The sequence below is a fragment of the Platalea leucorodia genome (assembly GCF_965183815.1).
Source record: "Platalea leucorodia genome assembly, chromosome: 5".
Classification (NCBI taxonomy): domain Eukaryota; kingdom Metazoa; phylum Chordata; class Aves; order Pelecaniformes; family Threskiornithidae; genus Platalea; species Platalea leucorodia.
This window is the reverse complement of record NC_138827.1, coordinates 19,502,955-19,528,442: the sequence shown is the minus strand read 5'-3', so window position 1 is coordinate 19,528,442 and position 25,488 is coordinate 19,502,955. Positions and strand designations below refer to the sequence as shown.

General features: G+C 34.6%; 1 pseudogene across 1 annotated transcript in view; it reads right to left on the bottom strand.

Annotated features, from left to right (window-relative positions):
* LOC309591649 (sorting nexin-29-like) overlaps positions 1 to 25,488 on the bottom strand; it is a 129,986-nt pseudogene that overhangs the window by 42,496 nt on the left and 62,002 nt on the right. The window contains exons 16-17 of the transcript in view: positions 24,655 to 24,736; positions 8,934 to 9,074 (exon numbers count right to left, since the gene is read on the bottom strand). The product of the transcript in view is annotated as a sorting nexin-29-like (transcript). The remainder of the gene's footprint in view (positions 1 to 8,933; positions 9,075 to 24,654; positions 24,737 to 25,488) is intronic.

Sequence of the window (25,488 nt, the reverse complement as noted above, 5' to 3'; positions counted from 1 at the left end):
TAGACCCTAAATATTCTGTGTTCCTTCTTCCTAAACTTCAACAGCAATTAATAGCAAATTTTTGTAACTTGAAAAGAAAAAGACTCAATTCACTATTTTCATGCAATGTTATACTTGAGCACCAAATGAACACATTAATTCAGTGAGACATTCTGAAAGAGATGGAGAAGTACGAGTTGGCAAACTGTTTACGTTTTAAATTAAACCACCGAAAATTAAATCTACTACTCTGCACTGTGCTAGCTTTAACCTTCATCCTGAGTTTCAGGTAACCCAGACATTTCATACCACAGAACTTGAAGATGAAGTGTGTGCTATGAAGTATTTGTAATAGAAAAGCCAACCATTTCCTACTGACTTATTTCTCTTCTCTTAGATAGTGATATGACAAAAAAATGGAAATGAAGAACAGAATGCTCTTTTCTAAGTGCTGTATACATAAAACATCAACTGCAGTCTTTTCCAATAGAAAACCCAGAGGATCTGGATTAAAAATCTGAAATACTCTGTAGTCCCCCTTAGTGTGCAGGTGACAGTGACAGAAAAGAGGTGTGCTGTGACTAGAAATCTTAATAATTATGCCAAGTTTCTATCTGTATGCTACTTCAATTAAGTTACCTATTTGAAAACTAGATTGTATTGATTTAATCTCAATGGCTATTTAAAGCTCATACTTCTTTGAGAATTAAATTTCCAGTTATGAAGTAACATGGTGAACTTAGAGGACAAAGTTTCTTGTACAGCTTTACAATGCCATAAAAAACAGTGTTACAGAATTAACGCATATGGCTATACATATAAGATTAATTTGAATTCCTTTCCCAATTTGAACACAATACAAATGGATCCCTTTCTTTTCTTTTTAACCACACTACAGCACAAGCATATCTGTTAAATGTATATAGCTACAGTTTTTCCTAAAACCCACAAGGCAAAATAGTACATGAAAACAACTCAATATACCAGTTAAGTCCACTACGAGAGTTGAAAATTAAAATCTACTCACTTTGAAAAGCAAGAATAATATAGAATTAAGCATCTATATTACATCATCCAAAAATCAAATTAAGTAAGCATTAATGAAAGAAATCCTTAACTTCAAATTTTTAATATATAACTTAAGGATTTATATTTCCAAAGCTTTCCTCCTTTAATAAATGTATTCCATTTCTGAAACATCAGAGAGTCATAATTATCTACTAATTCTACTTGAAGACATCGGATGTCAAAGCTTAGTACTAAGAAATATTATTTAGCCCACTGCCCCAAAGGCATTAGCTAGAAGTTTTCCTTTCTTCTCTGCTTTCTAAGTCACAGCTTCATATGACAGTATGACTTTGACAAACCAAACTGATGAAGGATAGTTTCTATGAGCTCTAAACCCCATAAAGCACAAAAGCACATATATCTGGACTTCTGATTTTAACGCAAGTCAAACACAAATTTTAGGATATCCTGAAGTGCTTTGCTGAATCAGGACACAAAAACACCCAAGCCTAGAATGAAATTACTTCCTTCGCTAAGATTCTTTCTGAATCATCCTCTTTCAAGCATTCCATATTTCTTCTGTTATTGTCTATGTACTAGCTAAGCAGGAATTAGTACACTATGTATTTTAAAATACGTGTTTCAAACACTTCCAGTACATTAACTATTACAATCACGTTTGCCATCATGACAATAAAATGTACATTGGACATATGCATGCAACTTGTGAATTAATTCCTTTAAACCATGAACATGATTTTCCATGTCAGTCTAGAATTACTTGTAGTGTTTTTATTAATGTCATGGTCTAGGATATTTGTTGGAATAGTAGTGAAGTTGGAAAAAGTATGAACACAAGGACCTCTCCAGATCTGAAAGATGCAGGAAGTTTCATTCCTTCCTTCTGTCAGTCCTGAATTCTCATCTGTGAGTCAACAGCATCTCACAGATTCACTGGATCACAATAGCAAAATACATACTGTGTTAATGTATGTATATAAGCTATGTAAAGTACTGCGTAATGTAGTGAGCATAGGACAATAAATACTGAATTTTGAATTCATATTCTGTATTGCAAATGTGACTGATTATGGCAAACACACAGGTCTTGTCTTGAGGAAAAAATAGCTCTATTGAATATGTCAATAACCTTAAAAGAAAATTATGTATCATCATGCTCTCTGAAAAATACTAGCAAAACAAGATTTTTTTTCTCCCCAAACAGCTATATCATCAAATCATTCATCTTTTTCCTCAGCCTAACCCAATAACAGCTACCCACCTCTTTCCCACAGAAAAATACTTCCACAAAAGTTAACAAGAAAAGCTTAAACACCAGAACTGTATCTTAGATACTTGCAGATATATGAGCACTTCATGCCACAGAGACAGTAGAAAACAAGTGAAAAAGAGGAAGCAGAGGATCCAGTACTGGAATCTTCATAGAAGTGCATTGGTCTGGTGACCTCTGTCCCTAACCCAGAAAGGTTTCCCCTCAGGGGAACCTCAAGGGCAGCTTACCACTCAACCACAAACTCTGAAACTTAACCCAGGACAGCACTGCTTCCTTGACCTATTGCATGATGAAAAGCCTTGCAGCTTTTTCCCTTCCTTCTTTCTGCCAAACTTGGGGGGGGGAATCCTTAAAAAACCTTATTCCTCTCATGCTCTTCCTCCTCTTATCCCTTTCCAAGGGAAGTTTAGTACCTCCATCACCAGGTCTAAAAAGCAGCTTTAAAAGGGTACCTGTCTCTGAATAGACAGGTCCTGCTGACCCAAAATGGCAAATCAACTTTTTACAGTAAGGAAATACACACCAGGGGTTACACATCAATGGCATAATGTGAAGCCCTTAAGAGCAAAAATACTAAAATCCAAACTCTCATTTTAGTGACTTCAAATTACTTCACAAATATATGTACATACACAGCCAGACAGCTCTTTACTTGATAAACTTTTTAAAAACAATAAACATTATAAGTGTAAGACAAGATATATTCTGTTTTCCTTTATTTGCAATAAAAATCTTTACCTTCTATACTTTTTAATCCTAAAATAGTTTTCCTGCAGACTGTCTTAAATTCTTCACTGTCTTCAGCAACAGGCAAACAGACCAGACACTGATAAAAAAGTAGCTATCCTGGCAGGAAAAAAAAAAAATGAAGCCATCTGCACTGTTAGCGCAAAGGCAGGACTTCCACTGAGGTAAATGGGAGAAAGATAAAGTCTCTGGTGAATAGAACTTGCAGAATTACAAGATATATTCCAGAAGCCAACTTCATATATATCCTAAATGTTGTCTTTGATGTTGTCATATGTGTACATGTGTCTAAATGTATATACAAATAGGTATCTTTTAAGATACATACACATAATATTTACAAACTTTCAAAATAATTACATACACAAAATAATCTACAGTTTAGCTTAGTCACTGATAGGTGAGAGGGACACATTTACTTTATTGAACTAATATTTGGTCATGGGACAAGCTATGGCTAGAGAAACAGCTCACAGGCTTCAGTTGCATGGGTTAAAAGTCATAGGATTGTATTATGGTTTGGGTCGGCAGGGACCTTAAAGACTATCTAGTTCCAACCTCCCTGCCGTGGTCAGGGACACCTTCCACTAGATCATGTTGCTCAAAGCCTCATCCAACCTGTCCTTAAAAATGGTGAATGATGTTGCTCTCAACATTTTCTCCTAGACAGAAAACTTATTTTAGATTTCTGTATTGTTCCTCCTATGCAGTTCAGGAGTCATGGCAAAGTCACTCTCTTCTAATCTCAGGAACGTGCTGTGTATTCTTTCCATATGGGGTATCCGATGTTCTAAAGGAAAGTGAAGGATATCATGCAGTCAAGTCAGCACTCAGTGGAAAGCTACCTTATTCAATTTCTACACAGTTAGACAATCACTGAATTCACATCTTCAGTGGAAGCAAAAAACCATTTCTATTTTGATGTGTCCTCTATCGGGACAATACCCTTGCAAGAGGATACTTAATTAGATGTTTACTCAGTTACGAAAATCCGTTCTTTAAGTGTTATAATCTGCCTAATGCAGAAGTAGCAACTGAGATTTTAAGAACATTGCAATATTCAAAAAGTTAGAATAATAGGTCCAGTAAATACTCACATATTATTACTTAACTATTAGTCTGAAAGCAACATTTCAAGAAGTGAGACACCAACACAGCACCAACAAAGGTTCAGAAGTTAAATGTAAGGGCTCATCTTAAATGAAAAAAAAAAAAAAAAAATAAAGCTATATTTCTATGAAAAAGCATACAGGGATCCATTTGCAATCAAGTATTGTGATTTTATGAAGCTTCTTTTCATGAGCTTCACATAACTCAGCACACTCTAGACCTAGAGTGAGCTGGCTCACAGAACCAAACCAGTCCTTCGGATGTTAGGAACCTGACAGGAAGGCAGGAGTCACAAAGACTTATGACATTTCTCTTATAACACACAACAAAAGAGAACAAATAAATTTCTTGTTTTCACTCAAACACAACATTGATAAACTGAAGGAAGAACACTTATTCTTGCAAGGACTACTTATAAAGATTGTGATAACTATTTCCTACCAGCACTGAAAGATCATTAGTAGAAAATATACAGCATGGAGACCAGTATATATGAAACAATACATGGAGTCTTGCAAGCATTATTGTTATATTTTCCTTCAGTAATTAAAATATCTGTTCTGACTTCATTCAAAGCAACATTTATAAATCAAATTATTCTTTTCATTGCTTTACATCCGTTCTAACTTACTATATTCAAATGTTTAAACTGATACACTGAAAATAAGGTTACCAACCTGAAAGGCAAATACACACTCTTCTCTGTAAATGAAAAGAGGTTACTTGTCCAAAGCAGTACTGTTTCCTCTTCTCTGTTCATTTTCTACTAATTGGTTTTCTGCATATGAAATTTATGTTTCCTCAAGTGTTAAAGCTAGTTTCTAATCCTACATACATAATTTGTTGAAAGATCATGAACATTAACTATTAAGTTGTCCCAACTGAAGGCAAACAAGTGATAGGCAAAAATACATTAAAAACATAATAATTAGAATGAATATAAATATTAGATTTTTATTCTATTGTTTTACAATTGTTAAATGTTTTCAGATTTCACTGCTACTTGATGACAATATATATGCAATAATAAATACTTGATTTTCTCACTTTTTAAAATCCTCATTCAGCTGAAACTCTGCTTTCTTGTTGCATTTTCCCTGTGTCAAACTCTGCAACTTTGCATTTGAACCTGATCTCCCTGATTTCTACTGCACTAAGCATGAAAATTATGCATGAAAATTAATAGTTCTCCATAGTTTTTTCTACATTACTTTCTTGTAGTCAAGTTCCCTCCTCAGAGCTCCAATATTTTGCATAGCAAAACAGTGGATAGTATTTTGTGACACTGCAGTAGTGGTTCTAGGTCATTCTGTAGAATATGGTGTCCTCTTATGGGCTTGGAGGTTCCCTCAATCTGAGACACATAACTGAATACCAAATTTAGTCCTGGTGTCAAGGGAGGTATCAATGACAGCAAAACCCTCTTTCAATGCCACTAACATTCAGAATAAGCATATCACCTTCATTAGCCTCACAGTACCAAACACAGTGTACTGAAGATATGCAATGAATAACATCATTCAGGTACAGACCTGAAGGATATAAAGGCACACAACACCATTTTCCAAAAGCTGTAAAATAGTCATTTTTAGCCATTTCCACATGGAGGACTATGTTTTACCAATATGTTATTTGGGCATCTAATAACACTGAAGGTTTGTAAAAGATATTAAAACCAAAGATGGATGTAAACTGAGTAGAGATACTTTTGTTAGCAGAATTTAGCTACTGAAACTGCTCTTTAGGCACCAATTTAAGATTGTATTGATTAATTTAGAAATGAGAGGACAGCTGCAATTCTATTAAAAATAACATAACTAATGTCAGAGAGAAAAAAATTTCTATTGAAATCTAACAGCATATCTAAAAGGGAACATGCTTTGGTAGCCACTCAAGTTAAAAAAGCAGTATTGGAAAAAGTAGTATTGACAATATTTTTTCTAATGCTTATTGCCAAACATTTGCATGTGTAGCATCCTGCACAAATCCCTCATCCTAAACTGAAAGTTCTACAGAATTCCCAGACAGACATTACCACATGAATTAATTAATTTTACACTGAGTTTTTAAACCTTCCAATTACTTCAACTTGCTCTGTCATGGAAAGGAGGGCCATCTCAAGGCAATTAACCCATCTCAGTCAGTCACACAGTGCAATGTGTTCCCAGAGGCTACTATTCCTGCTGGATCTATAGGGTAGTTGTTCCTGAAGCATGATCCACCATACTGCACAAAACCATGCAATATTCCTAAATGCAGTACATACTGTGACATTGTACAGAAAACAGCACCAATAAAAGGACAAAAATTTGCCTACACAACGTGCTGTGGAAATAAGCTCTTTTGTGATAAACTGAGGTAAGCTCTTGCAAAACTACTGTGAAAGCGCCACTTTGCGACTTGCAAGCTATTTACAGCAGGTAGCCAGAAGTATAATCACTAATCAATTCCAATTATACAACTGGCTTATGTCTCATCATAGGAGTCTTTCAGGAGTGCAATGGATGGCACCCATTTTTTACTGTAAAGAAAAGGTACTTTTTCTGAGATCCAATATGACAGAAAGTGATTGTTTGTTTATGCATGATTAAGGTAGAATATTGGCCCAAAGCTAAAGCACTGAAAGAATAAGCGATGCAAATTTTTTAATGAGTTGCTCAACTGATAATTTTGTATGCATCAACTGTGCAACTGAAGTTGTAATTCAATTAGTATTTAAATTAATTAAGGATGAAAGACTATCAAAAAAAGCTTAAAAGAAGGCTTTCGTAATTTACTGAGGTGGCTGATACTCCATCACTTCAAAAAAGGAGAATTAGTTATGTAACAAAGAAGAAAATACATTGTTTCTATTACAAAACTATCCACTAGAAACAAAATTAAAAATACATGATCTTCTAATATATGAAAAAAAGCAGAAAAGCTCTCATAAGTACGTTCATTTTCTAGGTTAGTAGGCAATGAACAATTACCTTAACACTGGACTTTATGCCAAGCACACAGACCTACAGATTTTATTGATAAATTCAATATATATTTGTATCACCACCACTTATTCCAGATTATGGGCATTACTACTCATTTCATATCACATGTGCCAAGCTCACCTACTCATTTTTACAGAACACTTGGGAAATAATTTGAAGTGAGATCAGAGGTACTATCTTTAAACATTCACAATCCACATTCACTGACATCTGAATGCCATTAAGAAATTTATAAATATTATTTTTTTCTATTTCTTTTTCAAATTTTATATTACTTCATACAGATATAATTAGAATGATTCTGGCATTTTAGTGATACATGTATTAATATGGTCTTAGGCCAAATAAAATGTCATAAAGATCTTTGAGTATTTTAGTTATTATGGCAGCTTTCTTTTGATGACTACACTGATCACTATGGTTGGTGCTTCTTAGATATTTGATACAAAAACTCAGTGATACTAAGGCAAAAAAAAAGGGGGGGGGAGAAAATCCCATATAAAATCTAACAAATTTGATTAACATTAGGAATGCTGATTTAAGCACCCAGTGGTTTATTAAAGACATTTTTAGTCATAAGCGTGATTTAAATCTCAAATATTTTATTTGTGATAATTAAATAATTTTTTCAGATCATTCCTACACTGTAAAGAAAAATTACTTTGATTACTTCTCTTCTCAGTCCTTACTGGATTTGTGATGTATATTATAATGTGTATTTAAGCTCTTGAAGATTTTAAAGTTTTGGTGATTAAGGATTAAACTACATGATACTACATATTTACTATATACATACTACAGTATTTTCTATATTTGTTGCAAAATCCCTATATGATAGGAAAACACAGAAATTCCCATTTTAAAATGGGAGAGCTAACACACAATGACACAGATTATGGGAATTAAGCACCAAAATGCCTTTAAAAAAGCTGGTTCAACAAACTTACAACAATTGGTGAACAGCACAGGAAATTTAAGGAATTTAGACTGATACTTTTTAAATTTACAGAAATATTTAATGAAATACTGACCAGTGTTAACTGATGGCATTTATTGAAAAGAGTGGAGTAGAGATTATATTTTACATATACAGCTGTCCAGTACAGTTTTTGAGGTTTTGTGCATTTGTCTCCTGTGTATGTCACCAATATTTCATTTAATAAAAACAGTTTTCTTTTCAGTGAGTGGAAAAATCAATGTGTTAACTACATTAACAGTGAATCTGCAGCTGATGAGGGTAAAGTCTGTATAAAAATACCAGATACTGTCTAGCAGGTGTAAACAATATTTATGATAGTCACCTCTTTTGTGTGTGTGTGAACAGGAAAGGGTTTTTTTTCCCAACTCTTACTGATACTATGAGTTCTTTTAAGTATGAGGTCTTTTAAGGAGTGGCTGAGGGAGCTGGGGTTATTTAGTTTGGAGAAGAGGAGGCTGAGGGGAGACCTTATCGCTCTCTACAACTACCTGAAAGGAGGTTGTAGCGAGGTGGGGGTCGGTCTCTTCTCTCAAGTAACAAGCAATAGAACGAGAGGAAATGGCCTCAAGTTGCGCCATGGCAGGTTTAGGTTGGATATTAGGAAAAAATTCTTCCCTGAAAGGGTAGTCAGGCACTGGAACAGGCTGCCCAGGGAAGCGGTTGAGTCTCCATCCCTGGAGATATTTAAAAGATGGGTAGATGTGATGCTTAGGGACATGGTTTAATGGTGGACTTGGCAGTGCTAGGTTAACGGTTGGACTTGATGATCCTAAAGGTCTTTTCCAACCTAAGCAATTCTATGATTCTATGATTCCATGATTCTAAGTACCTTGCTTCCAATGGCCTTTTTTGGTGGGAAGTTAAAAGTCCTCACTTGCTGGTATTTATTCTGTAATTCACGATGCAAGCTTCTGAACTCTGCCTATCTTCGATAAACATTCCATTCATCATTCTTTATGCTAATATAAAGCTGCAAAATACAGACATGGAAGGAAATAATTTAAAGACAAACCATTGAACTAATATATCTTCTTTACTCTTTAAAGCTTCACAGCTTAACACCTTCACATTCATGACGCAATGGTACCAGAAGTTCCAGGATCACTTATGCATAGATACATCTCTGACTGTACATTCGCTGTTCCACAGGTCATTAGTCTTATTCTCTCCCTTCTTCCCTCTCCCTCTCTTTTCCTCTCTTTTTGTTATATTAATCAAGACAAACATAGCTTCTTCATTTTAATATGACTCTGGGGCAACCATGGTAGCACTTTTTGTTACCATGGTTTCCAGCATATTGTACTAGCCAGTGGCCAAAGGAAAAAATCATTTAATAGCACTATAAAATTGATTTCTATGAACTCAACACAGTTTTTCAACTTTGGAAATTAGCTTTGTAGCATGAGAATTGCAAAACATAATTTTATCCAAAGTATGAAACTTAATTTACTTTCTAAAAAAAATTACATTGAAAACTAAACTAGAAATTTTATTGTTTGGAAAATAAACACAGTTCATTATTTCTGCTTCTATAGGACATTAAGTATAATTTAACACAGCTGTAGTTTTTGTGATTCTGTTTTTGTTTGCCACTCAATTATTTCATGAGCATATTACCAATTCCATGCTAAATATTCACTTTCTCTAGGAAAATTTCATGCAGAAGTGAAATATACTTACAGAAAGCTGAGATTTCATTCATTGCTAGGCAATAACCTTTCCTCTACAGAAATGAACCCACAGTTTAAAAGGATGCTGAAATAACAGAACTCGGAAACTATAAACCAAGCATCAAAACTCAAGATCCAGAGTGACCTTTTCCTTAGCTTCTTCTGTAGAATCTGTAGCTCACTCATTCTCAGGTGTGTGTTAATAATCTCAGTATTTTGGATCACAAATTAAGCTGGAATAGTACTGATGACACTGCACTGCCTTGCTTCTCTTTTGTTTTTTCTAAAAAACAGGAGAAAGTTTATGTAAAAATGCAACACCAACAACCATCACATGAAGAGTGGGCAGCAACAACTGTATTTTTGTGAATACTGGGAAAAAATGAAATTTGGACTTTGATGTGGCTGATTCCAACTCTGAATTGTAGCTTTTCCTGATGACTGAAATATTAACATGGTCCTTCTCCTCTAGATTTGCCAAGTCCTTAGAAAAAAAAAAATTTTACTAAGGACTCATGGTGTCTCAGAGATCCAGTGATGTCAAGTGACTGTCTCCTCCCACAAAAGTAGCTTATGCAGCCTTCCTTTGCTTTGGTCTTTAAGAAGTCCTCTTATCTCTACAGACACCTAGTTTCTCAAATTTATAGGAGGCTTCTGTCTTGCAACAAAACACAATATACCATGCAGATACCATGCAACTTCTGCCAAATTATAATATTTCACCATAGGAAATATTCATATATTCATTATATTGGATTCTATTTAATAACAAGTGTATTTTTTGGTTACTATTGTACTTCATCATGTTTCATGGTGTTCACAAAAAATGAATACTATAATTCCAAAATTAGCACATCTAAGAACACAAGAGATTCAGAGTATTGTGTGAATTACAAACGCATATGTAAACAAAAATTCAACTACTTTTGGTAACAAGAATTCAGATAGTGTAATGATGGAACCACTATAATAAGTCTGCAAGAAGTATTCAGATTTCTTTTTCATTTTGAAAATAAAGCCAGGATAAAGATAATTAAACACCTACAGGACCATCTGTTTTAACAATTCAATACACCTCTGAAGGAAAATGAAGGGAAATGAAATGCAAGTATTTTGCATAATTTCAATAAAATTCATTTAATATAGTAAAAGTTATATTAAATACTCTTTATTCACGAAGCTCTAACCTCTCTCCCTGCCTACTCTCACTTCAACCAGAAATTTTGTATACATTCCCAAGATTCATGTTTCAGCTTCCCTACGGGGGGTGAGGATGACAAAAGGGCTTAACTTATTTTTAACCAAGTTATTTAATATGGAAATCCTAATTTAACTAAGCAATTATCTTTGCACACGTGATTTGGTGAGTCATGCAGTTCATATTACCTGTTAAGCTGTAACCCATAGTTAACTAATTAAGGAATCCAGTACACTGCAATTGAAATTTTTAAGGACTGCAAAAACATAGATTAATTCCTTAGATAAAACTGTTAAAAAATTTCTTCCTGTTCTTCTGTGTACATAGATATTGATTTCTTTTAGACAGTAAGAAATGAAAATGCAACATTTGGAGCCCTGTGCCATATTGAATTTATTGACAATCATATAATAGAGTATGAAAGGCATATTAAAGTTCATGGTGTAGTACACTTTTAAAGCTTTATTATCTCAACAGGGAATACTATTCACAAGCCAAGGTATTTCAAGACACTTAATGCAAATTCGGTTGGGAAATCAAACAAAGTAAATCCTAAACATAAAACTACTTGGATAAACTTATTCTAGTCTAGTCATACAAGGCATATAGTTACCCTCATTTAAATCAAATACAGATCATACAACTTATGCACAGGAATGACAGGGAACAATTATCTTTGTAGACCAAATCTTGAAATGATACCAAGTCAAGCAACTTGAGGTGCATGGTTTGAAATTGTCTTAAAAGTCATTAGGACTATTCCCATCATCTCCAATGTATCCACAATTTTATTCACGGTCTTTTAATAAGAAATCAATGAAAGCTGTACCTGCCAAATACACTTTTGTGTATCCTTGTCCCAAATTATCATGCTGCACCCTAGAGCGACACTACTTTCTACTACTGAAAATACCTTAACATATGACATATAATTACAGAACAGTATTTTAAGATCAGGCTATAGAAAGTTGAAAGGACTACTCTTAGGCTTATTCTCTGATCAATTTAAAAATAAATTGCACATCACTACATTTCCTTTCAAATTAAATAATTTTCAAGGTAATGAAAATTTACAGACCAAATCAAAATCACCGCTAGAAAGCTTATTTGATTGTAGATGAAAGATTTTACTTTAATATTCTCTTGTATATCAAAAAATTAATTAAGTAGTTTTTGCTTGTAATTTAGGAGCACTTTCCAATTGGGTCTCCTGTGTAAAGACTGATTGGTAACCTTTTTGTAGCTATGATTTACAGCAGCTGAAAGAAAAATTTCAGTTAATAAGTGTATATAATTAATTAGTCTGTTATTTTCTCATCACAAACAGGTTTGAAGTCAAAGATTTGAAGAAAAATAGCAAAAACAGTAGTAATTTAATATTTTGTTTTTCAGCCAACTACCTGCTAACTTAATATTACTGAAATGCTGAAGAACTTCTGAGTACCAATTTGAAAGCACTAGTTTAATGATTATGTACTGAAATGAATAAACACTACTCCCATGGTACTGGGTTTTGAGCCAGAAGTTTCTTTAATAGGTTAAGGAAGCTTTAAGCAGTTCTGAGTCAAAAATGCTGTTAACAAATCCTGGTAACAGACGAGTAACTATTGACACAGTTCACCACTACTTAGGCATAAAAGCCTGAGGAGAAGTAAGGACCAAGGCCAAAATTCCAACTTGCTCCAGTTCCAGTGTACCTTCACAGATTAAATGCCTATAATCAACACTCATTCTTCAGGTCTGCATAAGTCTAAAGCAGGTGCTTTGCTTTTTGGATGCAAAATATAGATTGATGTATTTAGGATTCACTTTTTGGCACTCTGAAGCACTGTAGGTAGAAAGAGATACTGAATGGGATATTAGAGAATCTTCTTCTGTTGCGATGACATTCATGGTTATAGAAATACCAGATTAAGCATCAGGAAGGAACTTCCCTAAACCAGGCTACTCCTGCATCTTCCCTACAAATACAGCTCACATTGCCTGGTAGGATGATCTGAATACATAATGAAAAAATAATTCTAGCCAGAGAACCCTGTGGATAGGATCTCCACAAATACAAACCTGCTGAGGTTAATGCCCCTGTGAGTCCACGTCTCACTCCAGAGGCAAGAAAAATGTCCAAAGGGGGGAGAATAATGCTAATGGAAGGTGAGCAGTGAAACTCTACTAAACCACATATAAAACTCAATGGCACAAGATGCAAGAGAACTCAGAACATTTCAGCAGCAGAACACTTCAAAGGACATAACAAATACTGAGAAAGTTTGTAAAGAATCAGTCCTTTGCTGGACAAGGTCATAGTTTTTCCTTTACAAGCATGAAAAAAGTATATGATGGGCAGTATAGGGAATGCAAAAGAGACTGATCAATGCTATGGAAGCTACTGTGACATTTGCCATCTAACTAAGCATTATTGGGGGGTGGGGGGAAAGAAAAAAAGGGGTGAGAACCTATTATTTCTGCATTGCTGTATTTCTACTGTATTACTGTATTTCTAACTTCCTTTCCCTCACTGATAAAATAGGGTTTTTTCTGGTGATCCTCTTGTCTGTTACATGTGCCTTTCAAATCAATGCCCAAGCACATGACAACAAAAAGAAAAACTAGCCACTGGTTTGGTAGAGGCAACACAATCAACATGAATACAAAACATAACATGCAAATTGGCACCATTATTTTTTAAATGTTAACTCAGTTGTGCTTGACTGGTGAAAGTTTTCTTTACATTTGTTTTTAAATAACACTTTAAATAATTTTGGAGTACATTGGTCCATAGTTTTACCTTTACACTTCAGTACTCAGTACAGCAAGAAAAAGGAAAGTAGACATGAAGTAGTAGAGATGCTTTAATTTTTTGCTAGAGTTTTGTTCTTGGTAAAGAAGCTATAAAATGTTTATGTAAGATGAGAATATTTGCTTCAGATACAGGAATATCTGCTTAGATAGAACAGGTTAAGATAAAGAGGATCAGAAGATTAATAATCAAACCTGCTCATGCTAACAGAACATATATATCTTAAGAAGCATATTGCTAGCACTCAGCAGGATAAACCAATGAGCGAATGACAGTTCTTAGATGGATTTTATGTCTTTTAAGACTGGCAATTTGAACATTGTGGGGGGATGGGAGAAGAGATTGTACAGGGAGGGAGATGTTACGTGCTTAACTTTCCCTCTTTTTTTTCCCCCAGACAGGACAAAGAAGGCTTGGAACAAATAAACAATTACATAGAACAGACTGGTCCTCCAACTATCTATGTTGATACACCTCTTCTAACACTGTTGGGTTGGAAAAGCCAACAAAAACCATGCATGGAGATTATATGGATGAAGTTCAAACTGCAAGCATTTCAGCTTTTCCCCTTCTTGTAAGCAGAATCTACCAACAAAATCTTGCATCTCCTTTACCTCTTGCCTTTGAAATAGTCAATTCAAAAATTATATATTGCATTATATAATCATAAAGCAATCATAATTCCATGCTAGGTCCAAACTGCAACACTTGTAATGTTCCCAAATTATCTTCTAAACTACTAAAATTATCTTCTAAAATACTTCAATCCTACTGTGATCCACGTTATCTTTCACCAGTCTTAATAGTAAGGATAATTTCTTTTTTATTCTTACAAAAAGTAATCTATTAAACAGCATAAAAAGACATCCTCTTCTGCTACAACTACAGAGAGGGAACATCAAGCACAAGACAGGGACTTCTAAAAGTCCAGTTCAAAATTACTGATGGAGAGCTGGAAGTAGTAAGAGGAGACAAGATCTCATCTGCATTAAAAATTTTCCTCAACTACCTAACCCAGCTTATCATTTTCACTGCCTCCACTATAAGTTTCCCATACAAAAAAAAAAAAACAAAACGAAACCCCCAAACCCACCCGTTTAAGAATGTCTGTTAAATTTCTTTATGATAATACGGGGAAAAGAAACTGAAGAGAAACAATTTCAGTGCTCTGAACTATAAAGCAAAACTTGTTAACATCAATAAAATTTCTCTACTGATTCTCTATGTTTATTGAGTTTGGTGTTATAGACATTATAGAAGCCTGGAATATTCATTGCAAGAACACCCAAGGAATTATTAACTTAACATTTGGTTAAAACAATCTTATAACCCAGGATATTTCCATAAAACAAAACTGCCAGTACTTTTGTAGACTATTGCTAGCATAATCTAAGAAAAATGACTGAGTAGTCTTTCTGTGGAAAGGAAAGAATTCATTCATTTTAACCAGAGGTGCAGACATGTTCTGGGATGAGCTTCTCTACTACTACTTGTTCTGTTTCTCAAATATTGGTTTATACTAATAATAAAGTTTTAAAAATTCTTAAAACTAACTCAACTTTAATGTACATCTTAGTTATTGAGGAACACTAAACTAAAAAGATTTTGATCAAAGTTTACAATTTAAGAAATAATTGTTTTCAGGGGACTGGAACTACCTTTTCTTCCTATTTCATTGTGTGCTTTTCTGAGAGGAGTGATGTATTTCAATCTATTTAGGAAGCTTTTATCAAAATTGTTTCTGCACTCAAAACACATAGAAGTAAAAGGTATGAATCCAAAGGGGAAGTATATAGCAAAAAAGCAAGAACCACTTACATTTCTTGACTTTAATTCAGGACAATGGGGTTCTGTTTAGAATATAAATTCAAGCTGAATTCTCCGAAGTTACCTTCAAAGTGTGAGAAATGAATACAAATGCAAGTTATATTTTGACACAGCTGTAAGACTGCATTTATGGTTAAGTTCCCTCTTTGAAAATGATCCAATTTAAGAATTTCTGCATAATGAAAAACAAACGGAACAATGAAACTTTTCAGCTGTGATATGAGCCGCTTTTTGTGTCCCTTTCTACATACAGAGACATAACAGGAATTAAACTGAACAAGCTTTTATCTCAATAAGACCATTTTATCTACTTGAACAAAGACTACAAATACTATAATATATTTTGTTACATTAAATCTTCAACTTTTTGATATTTAGTTCACAAAAATGAACAATACAGTGTCAAATATATAGGAGAATGCACATCAAAGCATGAACCTTAAAAGCAGCCAATATTTGTTCTACTAAACAGAAAAATGTCATGTATTTTAGGCCTATCCGCTCAATTACATGCATGCAGAATTATGTTCACTGTGTTTCTATAGTCACAGTTCTGTTTCTGTTCACCAAAACAGCACTAAAGTGACTGGACACTAAAGAACAAAAGCAGCATGCCTACGCTTTTGCTGGATGGAATCAATATCTTTTTTAATACAAATCAAATTAGCACAGAAGATTTCACTCAATGACATAATTAGCTCCTTTCAACAGTGAAATATTACTTATAATATCCAAAAATAATTAACACCATTTCACAAACATGCACTTTGAACTGATACAGGCATTGAAATGCATGACAACTGCAGTGAAAGAAGTTTCTGCAGAAGAGAATATAGGTAAAATGACAGAATTGCTGGCTTTTTCTCCAAATAAAATATTTTGGGTGCTCTGGCCAGGGAAAGGAGGATATCTCACTAATCAGTTTGTAAATGAGATAACTATTATTTATTCTAGATATTTATTGGATATAAATTATTTTCTTCTTTCTCTAGTAGGTATAAAATAATTTGAAAATTGAAATTCTGCTTTTATTTTCCTAGTATTTTTTGCATCCAGATTAGCATTTCTATAAGAGCATCAATGTATTAAGTTGTATTATGGTTTCCTTTAGAAAAATAAAAAATTATAGAAGTCTCCAAGGACTGATCTCATCTTTGTATACTCCCTCCATCCCAGCTATTCAAAAATTTTTCTCCTTTACCTACTTTTATGCTTCTCTGACACACCGTCAGGTCCCACTACGGAAAAAGCAGGATACTCACCTTTTTGGCTTATGCACCCTCAAACCACTCTCTTTCAGAATGCCATGAGCCATATCTTTCTCTCAAATTCTCCCAATCATTCTAGGCCATTTTCTTCTCTACTTGCCCTGAGCTGCTCTGAGATGGAATATGATTGGAAGACTATTTCTTTCTCCTTTTTGCCTGCTTAGTGCTGCAGCTGCTAATGTAATCCAATTCCTCATGTATCAGGGAAATGAAATTCAACTTTGGGTTTAATTTTTGCAATTTGTTGCCTACTTTTCAACTATTTTAAGTGTCAATCCATTGTCTTCCATTGTTAAGCTTCTACCTTTGATGAAATACTACGGCTATGCTGGCTTGTGTATAAATTAAAGGTCAACAGTCACATCTGGCAGATCCCAGACTGTGCTTTCACTGTTTCATCTCTCTCCCTAAGAATTTGCGGGGCACTCTCCCCCTCATAAACTCTTGAGTATCAGATACTGTTCTCCTCCTTCTCTTTTATGTTGTGATTCTGTGAAAATTCTTCCCTCTGTTTAAGCAGGAGCATTCAGGTACTGTGAATAGCCCCTTCATATGAAGGTATACTGCTCTTCCTTCAGAGAGGAAGTGGAGAGGAAAAACAGAACATCGTTTAAAGTAATATAAGAAATATTATGAGAAAAGATATCAGCCAATATTAAACAGTAAGACTGAAGAGAGTCATAGGAATAAAAAAGTTGTAAGAATGTTTATTGATGATAGTCTTAGGGCGGTCCTATTCATATTCAAATAGTAACAGTCTTGTCTGATTAGCAGCTTTATCTTTAATCTTATTTGGTATAACCTGAAATGTTTACTACTCTGCAAACAAGGCAGATTTGCAAGTAGCCATTTGAATATTGATATCACTTTAAGAATCACAAAATCTCAGTTTCATTACCTTAAGTGTCAGCCATTGGTAATTATAGCAACAAAAGGCATGACTAACGGCATTTGCTGTACACTTCACAGGAAAGTGGAATCCATATATATGCAGAAAATAACAAGATAGCCTACAGTTGAGAAATATGATAAAATAGTATTATTGCAATAAACATCTTTCTTCACAGACACTAAAGAAACTGCAACTAACTATCACCATCTAGAGGCAAAATGTAAATGCAAAAATTTTTTCTTTATTCTGATCTGGATTCTGTCTTTATCCCTGAGAACGTACTAGACAAGAAATTATTTTCTAACAGTAGGCTGAGTAAGATCTGCCTCACAAAAAAGATTCACAAAAAAGATGGGCATCGCACTGCACAGATCATGAATAGCAGTCATCAGAAAGCAACTAGTTAACTAGAGAAGACAAGATGTTTATGAGAAGAGTAGACTTTTGCCAGTATGACCCTGATTTTACAAAGCTGCCTAATATTTAAAGTGTCTGTTTAAAGGGCTAGGCTTTCTTAACTGTTACTTTGTACAAAATACATTAGTTTCTTCATATGTGGCTAGGTCTTTTAATGCTTATAACTAATCAGTTTACCACTTGCTAACAGCCATCACAAACTTTGTAAGAGAATAAACCTCTGAAGCTTCTTTTGGACTCAAAGTGGATAACTGTGATTGTTCTAATGTTCTTGCTAGAAGATATCATTATGATAATCCAGTCTGAGCTCTTGCCATGGCCCAGATAATTTCATCCAGTAATGTCTAAATGAATCAACAAATCATAAGGCTTATGACAAGGACATCAACTGGTCATCTAATTAATCTTTCTACTCAGGTGCAAAATTAATTATACTAGTAATCTGCCAGCACTAATGAATGGCAAGACAGTAGTCAAGATATAAACCTGAAGCAAAACAAAGCTGAGCAAGTATAGAGAGGATGTGCTTCTGAAAACATTAGAATGAGCTTGCCATGCATAGAAGATAAACACTAGTGGAAGGAAAGATATTATAAGATGTTGCTTGCTTCCAGAGTCCACAACCTTATTTCTAAGCTTGTCCAGAATCCTTAATCCTTAAGAGAAATTAAAGAAACTATTTGATGGTTGAAACTATGCGACAAGTATGATGGAGCTGGAACCTTTTCCTTCTATATTAACTGAAGAATAACATCTGCTTTTTTTTAAGGATGGAAGATGTACTGATTTTGAACATGACATCTGAAACATACCGAAATATTAACATGACACAAAAAGAAATGCTTTGAAACGCCCTTCAAAACAGCATTACAAATCTGCATTAAATTAAAAAAAAAAAAAAAAAAATTTAAAAAAGCAAGCACTATAACAAAACTCCTGCCGGAGTCTATTCTTATCCTGTCCAGGTCAGGCCCTCCTGATAGCAAATTAACATGCCATTCATTTCTTTTCCTGGTTTAAGAAGCACAAATGCAAAATTAGCATTGATTTCAAAGAGGCACAGCTACCTAGATTTATTTTTCCTAATTCTTATATTCTTAAGAAGCATTTATAAGTCCTGGAAAAAAGATGACAGTTACTGTGGAACTGATAAGTTCATACTTTTCCAAACTATTTAAGATGCTCTGCAATTCTTTCCACCCTCTTCTGGTCGTTTCCAAGGCACATGAATCATACACAGTATTTTATTTTCTGCTAGAAAATACGCATTTATGAGCAAAAAGCAACAGAAGAGGCACAACAATTCTAAAGTGCACCAACAATAAACGTGACATAGCAAGTCTCCACTGGCACACTGTCTTTCTCTCTCCATCAAGTGAAGTTCTCCAGAGATACACAATTTCAAATCAGCAAAGGTTAACAAGGTGGCTCATAACAGGAGGGGAGAGGAGGACAATCTCTTTAGCTTTCCAGTAACAGAAAATACAGAAGAAATCAAACCATGTTAGAAATACATTTACATGAAGTGCCTTTGCAAAAGCAATGGTCAAGGTCCATGTCCTTTTGTAACATTTTCATTTGGTAGCAACATCTTACCTTAACTGTATTACACATACGATCTAATTTTCAGGCAGGCTAAGCATCTTAAGGCTAATTTCCAATTAGCTTTAAGTACGGTCATAAGTATTTAGCACGTCTAAAAACGGTGCTTACCCAAACCCAAAGTTTCAAACTTTGCCTGTTCCAATTGGCACACTTTAGCTTTCTCCACAGTTCATTTGACATCTTTTTCTCAGAATTAACCACCACAACCAAGAGTCAGTTTTTACATCTCAAGTTATGGTTACTCAAGCACTCGCAGAGAAATCTGAACTCCAAAAGACATTGGTAATGATCTCAACAATATGAACATTCTGCAACATTGCTACTTTCCTTTACATTGATATACTACAAGCAGTTTCTCATGTAGCTGATACAAAGAGTTATACATGCATTTTAATTTTCTGCCATTGGAGAAATAAACATTATTTTTGCTGCTTTATTATTTATTATGAATAAGAGGACTCTCAGAAATGAGTTCAGTCATTTATCCTAATTGTCACTCCTAGTCCTTGTCTGTTCATTACATACTGGTAGCCTGGTAAATATCCTCTTCCACAATTTCAACATTGAATCAAATTCCCTGTAATCAGGAGCACATGTTTTGGCAGAGATTTAACAAAATAAATGCACAGTGCTGTTATTGAGGCTATTCTGAAGTTTTATAAATTAATGCTTTCCTGATAGCTATAAAATGCAGAATATATATTCAGCAAGCACATGACTACATATTTGATCGGAGATGTGGCAATCGCTTTAAGTGTTTCATCACAGTGCTATGCTACAGAGTGTATGTCTATTTCGGAATATTTCTTTTTTTCACATGCACAGTGGCAGAAAACAAAGTTATTTGCTAGACAGATACTCTTCCCAGTCATACTCCACTTACTGAGATCAAAAACTGGTAGGAATGCCATTAATGTATTCTTCCATAAGGAAAGATCTCAGCAGGTACCAAGATCAAAGTTTAATAAGAATTATAGAAGTTTTAGGTTACTTCTAGAGGTAATTCTTGCTCGCTTTATTTTAAATATTAAAAGACAAATTTGAGCAAATACACAACTCTTCACCAGAGGAATTCTATGGTATTTTGTGCTGTTCTGTAATTAAAGACAAACTAGTCTGACCACAGGCGTTCTATGTCTATTCTAGAAAGATGCTTCTAACTTTCTACATTACGTATGTCCTATAAATTGCTAGTGTGAATAGATAAGGAATAGAGCATATTCAGAAGAACTTGTATGTTTTTCAAATACATATACCAACAAACAGAATTTTGCACACTATGGATGCCCAACATTATGAGTATATATTGTAGCCCTAAAGATTCTCAAAATGGTCTTTTTGTAAATCTAGAATTTTCAGTCTTTTAGAGTCTTGCAATGGTATTTTGCGTCCTTTTTTCCTCTTCTCAAGAGGCTTAGTCTTCAATCACAAGTTCTTTGTTTTCTATTGATGATGAGTAATGTAGGAAGTCTATTAAAACTCACTCTGTACCAGCACAACATATTTTCTAAAATGTCACGCCAATGATAAATAGAAATAAAGCACAATAAAAAAGCCTAAATTTTGTTCAAGTCACTGTAGTTAGGCTCTTAACCAAAGCAAACTGAGAGCAACATCTAACCCTCTACTCACTTTAGCAGATTTTGGATAAAGCCCTGAACCTCTTAAAAATTGGGAAGCTTGGTTTATCTCAATATTTTTCCTATTGAAAAAGAATGTGCAGAACATCTATAGTATATATGAATTCTGCATACTTTCCAGGCTTTCATAATGCCATTTGTATAGTCATGTACAGTCAAATTCCATGAAAAGTATTTAACTCTTCAGTAACTTTGATATCAAGTTACAAGTAAAATTAAAAACAAATTAAATTCTTCAAAGAATTTTTTTTTTAATCCAGTTCTAATATACCTTAATGAAAATCACTTTTTTACTTAAAGTAAAAAAAGATAGATTTGGCATATTAGATAGCAACCTTATAAATAAATTGGGTTTGGTTCATGTCTTAGTAGTAACGACACTAACAAAACTCAAAATACAAAAGCAAGCTTGATAATAAAAAAGGATTCTTTCTTCCCATTCAACCAAAGAGAATGCAAATGAAAAAGCAAATAATAAAATTAAAATTGTTGCTAAAAATGCAACTATTTGCAATACACGCAAATTCTCCATGACCCTTTTTCAAACAGATATGCGGTTATGTGCTTTTCTTTCATTTCTTCTTACAGTTTTTCTGGCCATTTAACCACTCAGGACCTCCAAACTGGCAGCATTTTTTTTAAACAAAATGGCCTCCTTATGCAGTAATAATGTTACTATTGAACTTAAGAACCTTTAATAGTATGCAAAGACAGTTTTTCTCCCATTCCTTCATCTATTACAGCATCTCCTCTTACTAAAGAGCTGCCTATAGCTAAACTCTCTGCTCATCCACAAGCAGTTGCAACAATTGTTTTGTTTCTACATTTCACTAACCAACCAAATGAGGAGGAAAACCTGTGTAAGCAACAGACTGTTGGTAAACACACCTGAGAAAACCATAGTTTAAGTTTACTTCTTATTCACAACTTACACAGAAAAGATTTTAAAGTTCTTTTCAATAAGTCTCGCGCTGCAACAATTCATGCCCACAATTTGATAATTAGAATTTACATTAACTTTTCATGTAAATATGAAAGAAACATGGAACTTTGTTCATTGCATCCACATAAGCTTTCCTGAGTATCAGGAAAAGATAAGACCAACTATTGGGTCATATTCCCCCCTCCTCTCCTTCACATAACAGCAGATATCAGTAACATTAAAAAGGCACAAAATCAATGCTGTACAGACAGTACTGTTACATGTCATTTCTCACCATCATTAATAAGTGTGCCAAGCCTAAACAGTCAGAAATGCACTTTAAAATTAAAGGGATATTCACCGGGTGCCTTCATTTAAATCTGTCCTGCAGATATAATTAAAAAAAAAAAAAAAAAAGTCAGAGAATGTAGACATTCGAGTGTCATGTTGTTGCAAACACAACAGACCTCATTATTCAGATATGAAATATTTTTCTGGAATTGTCTTATTTTGTAGTTATCTTCCAGAAACTCAAAATTTCTGTGCAACTTCAGGAGGAAAAACAAAACAAAACAAAAAAAGAACAAGACAACAACAACAACAAAAAGAAAATTCAGGGGTACATCGCACTCCAGCTTTTGCTTCAACAGTCTAGATGTGAAAATGCTTGAGGAAAGACTGAACTTCTATAATTCAAAGCTTTCTAAATAGTACATGATAAGTTCCCCTTAATATTACACTTTGCTGCCCATCCACACAGACAGCAACATTAATTCCAGAGAAGACTACTACCAAACCAAGGGTGACTAAACAGCACTGGGGACAAGGATGAAGTGCATAGGGGCCCAGCTGGTCTTCTAGATCCTGCCAGTGAGGGAAAAGGCCTGCAAAGGAGCAGGTAGATCCTGTGGATCCATACCTGGTTGCACAGCAGGTGCCACTGACAGATTTGGCTTTTACGATCATGGGACTGTCTCTAATGATCAAGGACTGATGAGAGAGATGAAATCCACCTGAGAGAGTGGGACAGGATCATCTTTGCTAACAGGCTGACCAACCTGGTGAGGAAATGGTGGGTGGGGTGGAAAGCAAATGGTGCATGGTGATAGGAACAAGAGAAACCTAAGAAATGACAAAACAGGATGAAAAGAATAAAACTGAGCAACCTAGGAAACAAGCAGGAGGAACCAGAGCTCCTCTAGTGGTCACAGAACTGCAATATCGTTAGAGTAACAGAGATGTGGTGGGGTAGGATAGTGATGCTTCTAAGAATTTCTGCATTAGCAGACTGGTGTCTGGGTTTGAGGATGTGGAGCCAGTGACAGCAGAGTGGAGGAATATGTGAGAGCCAGAAAGACAAAAATAATCACACTTGTCAACAAGTTAGGTTTCCACAAACACTTGTGCACCTGAATTTGATTGATTATTCAGTGCTTTTGAACAAATTACTAACTGTTCAGTATTGTTAGCTTTTCTTTCCATTAGCTAAAGTCTTATTTTTCATTGTCTTTTACTGGCTGAAAGGTGGGTGTTTTCCTCTCTTTTTCAACTATCTGCCAACACTTCATAAATGATTCAAAATTCTACAAAAAGTCATCACTCAGAGGGAGAGGAATGTTAAAAAGCTTCAGAAATCTTGTTCAGAGCTAAGTACACATGGCTGAAACAAAAGTGGAAAAATTTTGCAGCTGCTAATAATCCACAAATGAAGAAATACAAACAGCCTGGCACAGCATATTAAAGCCCATTCTGTCCATGGAGGGTATAATTTTTCTGAAACTGAGAATCCAGGAACCAATGAACAGTATAGGACTGCAATGCTTCAACTACAAGGCAGGCTAGAGCACAAACCCCTAAATTCAGACCCAGCTGAAGCAGTCACACTATAAACACATCCAATGACACATACTGAAGGCTTGTTGCACCATTGAAAATGGTTTTGAATGAGCTACTACAGTAAGCCACATCTGTCTGTCAAGCAACATTTCTGCTCATTGATATCCTCAAAATTGAAAGAGAATATGTACATGCATAGTGAAGAAGGCATTACTGATTAATATTGAATTGTTGTACTCCCTGGCCAATGTAGTTATCTTATTAGCATGCTTTCAAGGTATTAAACTATTAAAAGCCAACCATCAGAATATGCTATTTGGATAATCAACACAATCCTATGGATGAATATATATGAAGTTACAGCTGCTGTTTATTAACTGATCTCTAATGAAATTATACTGAGATCTTTAAATTATTAAAATGTGCCATTTTAGTCAGAAACTTTTACCCAGAATCTGTGTTAAGAGGTATCACTTACCTGATAAAAATGGAATGCATTAGCAGCTTTTCCATGCAGAAAGACTGAGGGAATCCAAACATTAATAAGAGCACGATTTGATCTGAGGAGGACAGTGAAGAACTTAAAATATGAAATCATATTTGTGTATAAGAATTGCAAAGCAACTACCTCCAGTGATTTAGATAATGATCCAAGTGATCAACAAAGCAACTTAACATTGCAAATGGAGTATCAGAAGAATTGTAGTTCTGCCTGAACCTGATACCTGCTGTATCTAAAAGTGTTCCCTAAAATTAACATAACTGAAAAAGAGTACTGCAACAATTGCCTTTGCAGGTTTTTTGGGTTTTGGTTTTTTTAGAGTGCATTTGACAACATTTGATTATACACATGAAACAAAAACTATTCATTTCAACAAACTCAATATTTTGGTCCACAAAACTCAGCAAAAAACTGAGCTCATTAAATAACAGAAGAGCACTGCACAATTATGGACAAGCCATTTCCATCGACTCTTTGTAATTCCTCTCCAAATTTCTATGATTCAAAGACATCAGCTACATTTTCACCGCCTCATCCACAAAAAGCTAGATTCATTAGTCTGACTAATAAAGGGAAAACTCCAAATCACAACACTCTGGAATGATCTGGGATGACCAACTGGGTTGTTTGTGGGGGTTTTTTGTAATTCTATTTGTATGCATTGATTAGGAGTTATTCTGTAAAAATGAGAGAGTCCATCACATTATGAATAGCATCTAGTATCTATCAAACCCAAAGCAACAGAAAACAGTAACTTTTTGGTACTTTATTAGAATACCAAGACCTAGTGCACTGAAAGAGCACTCCAAG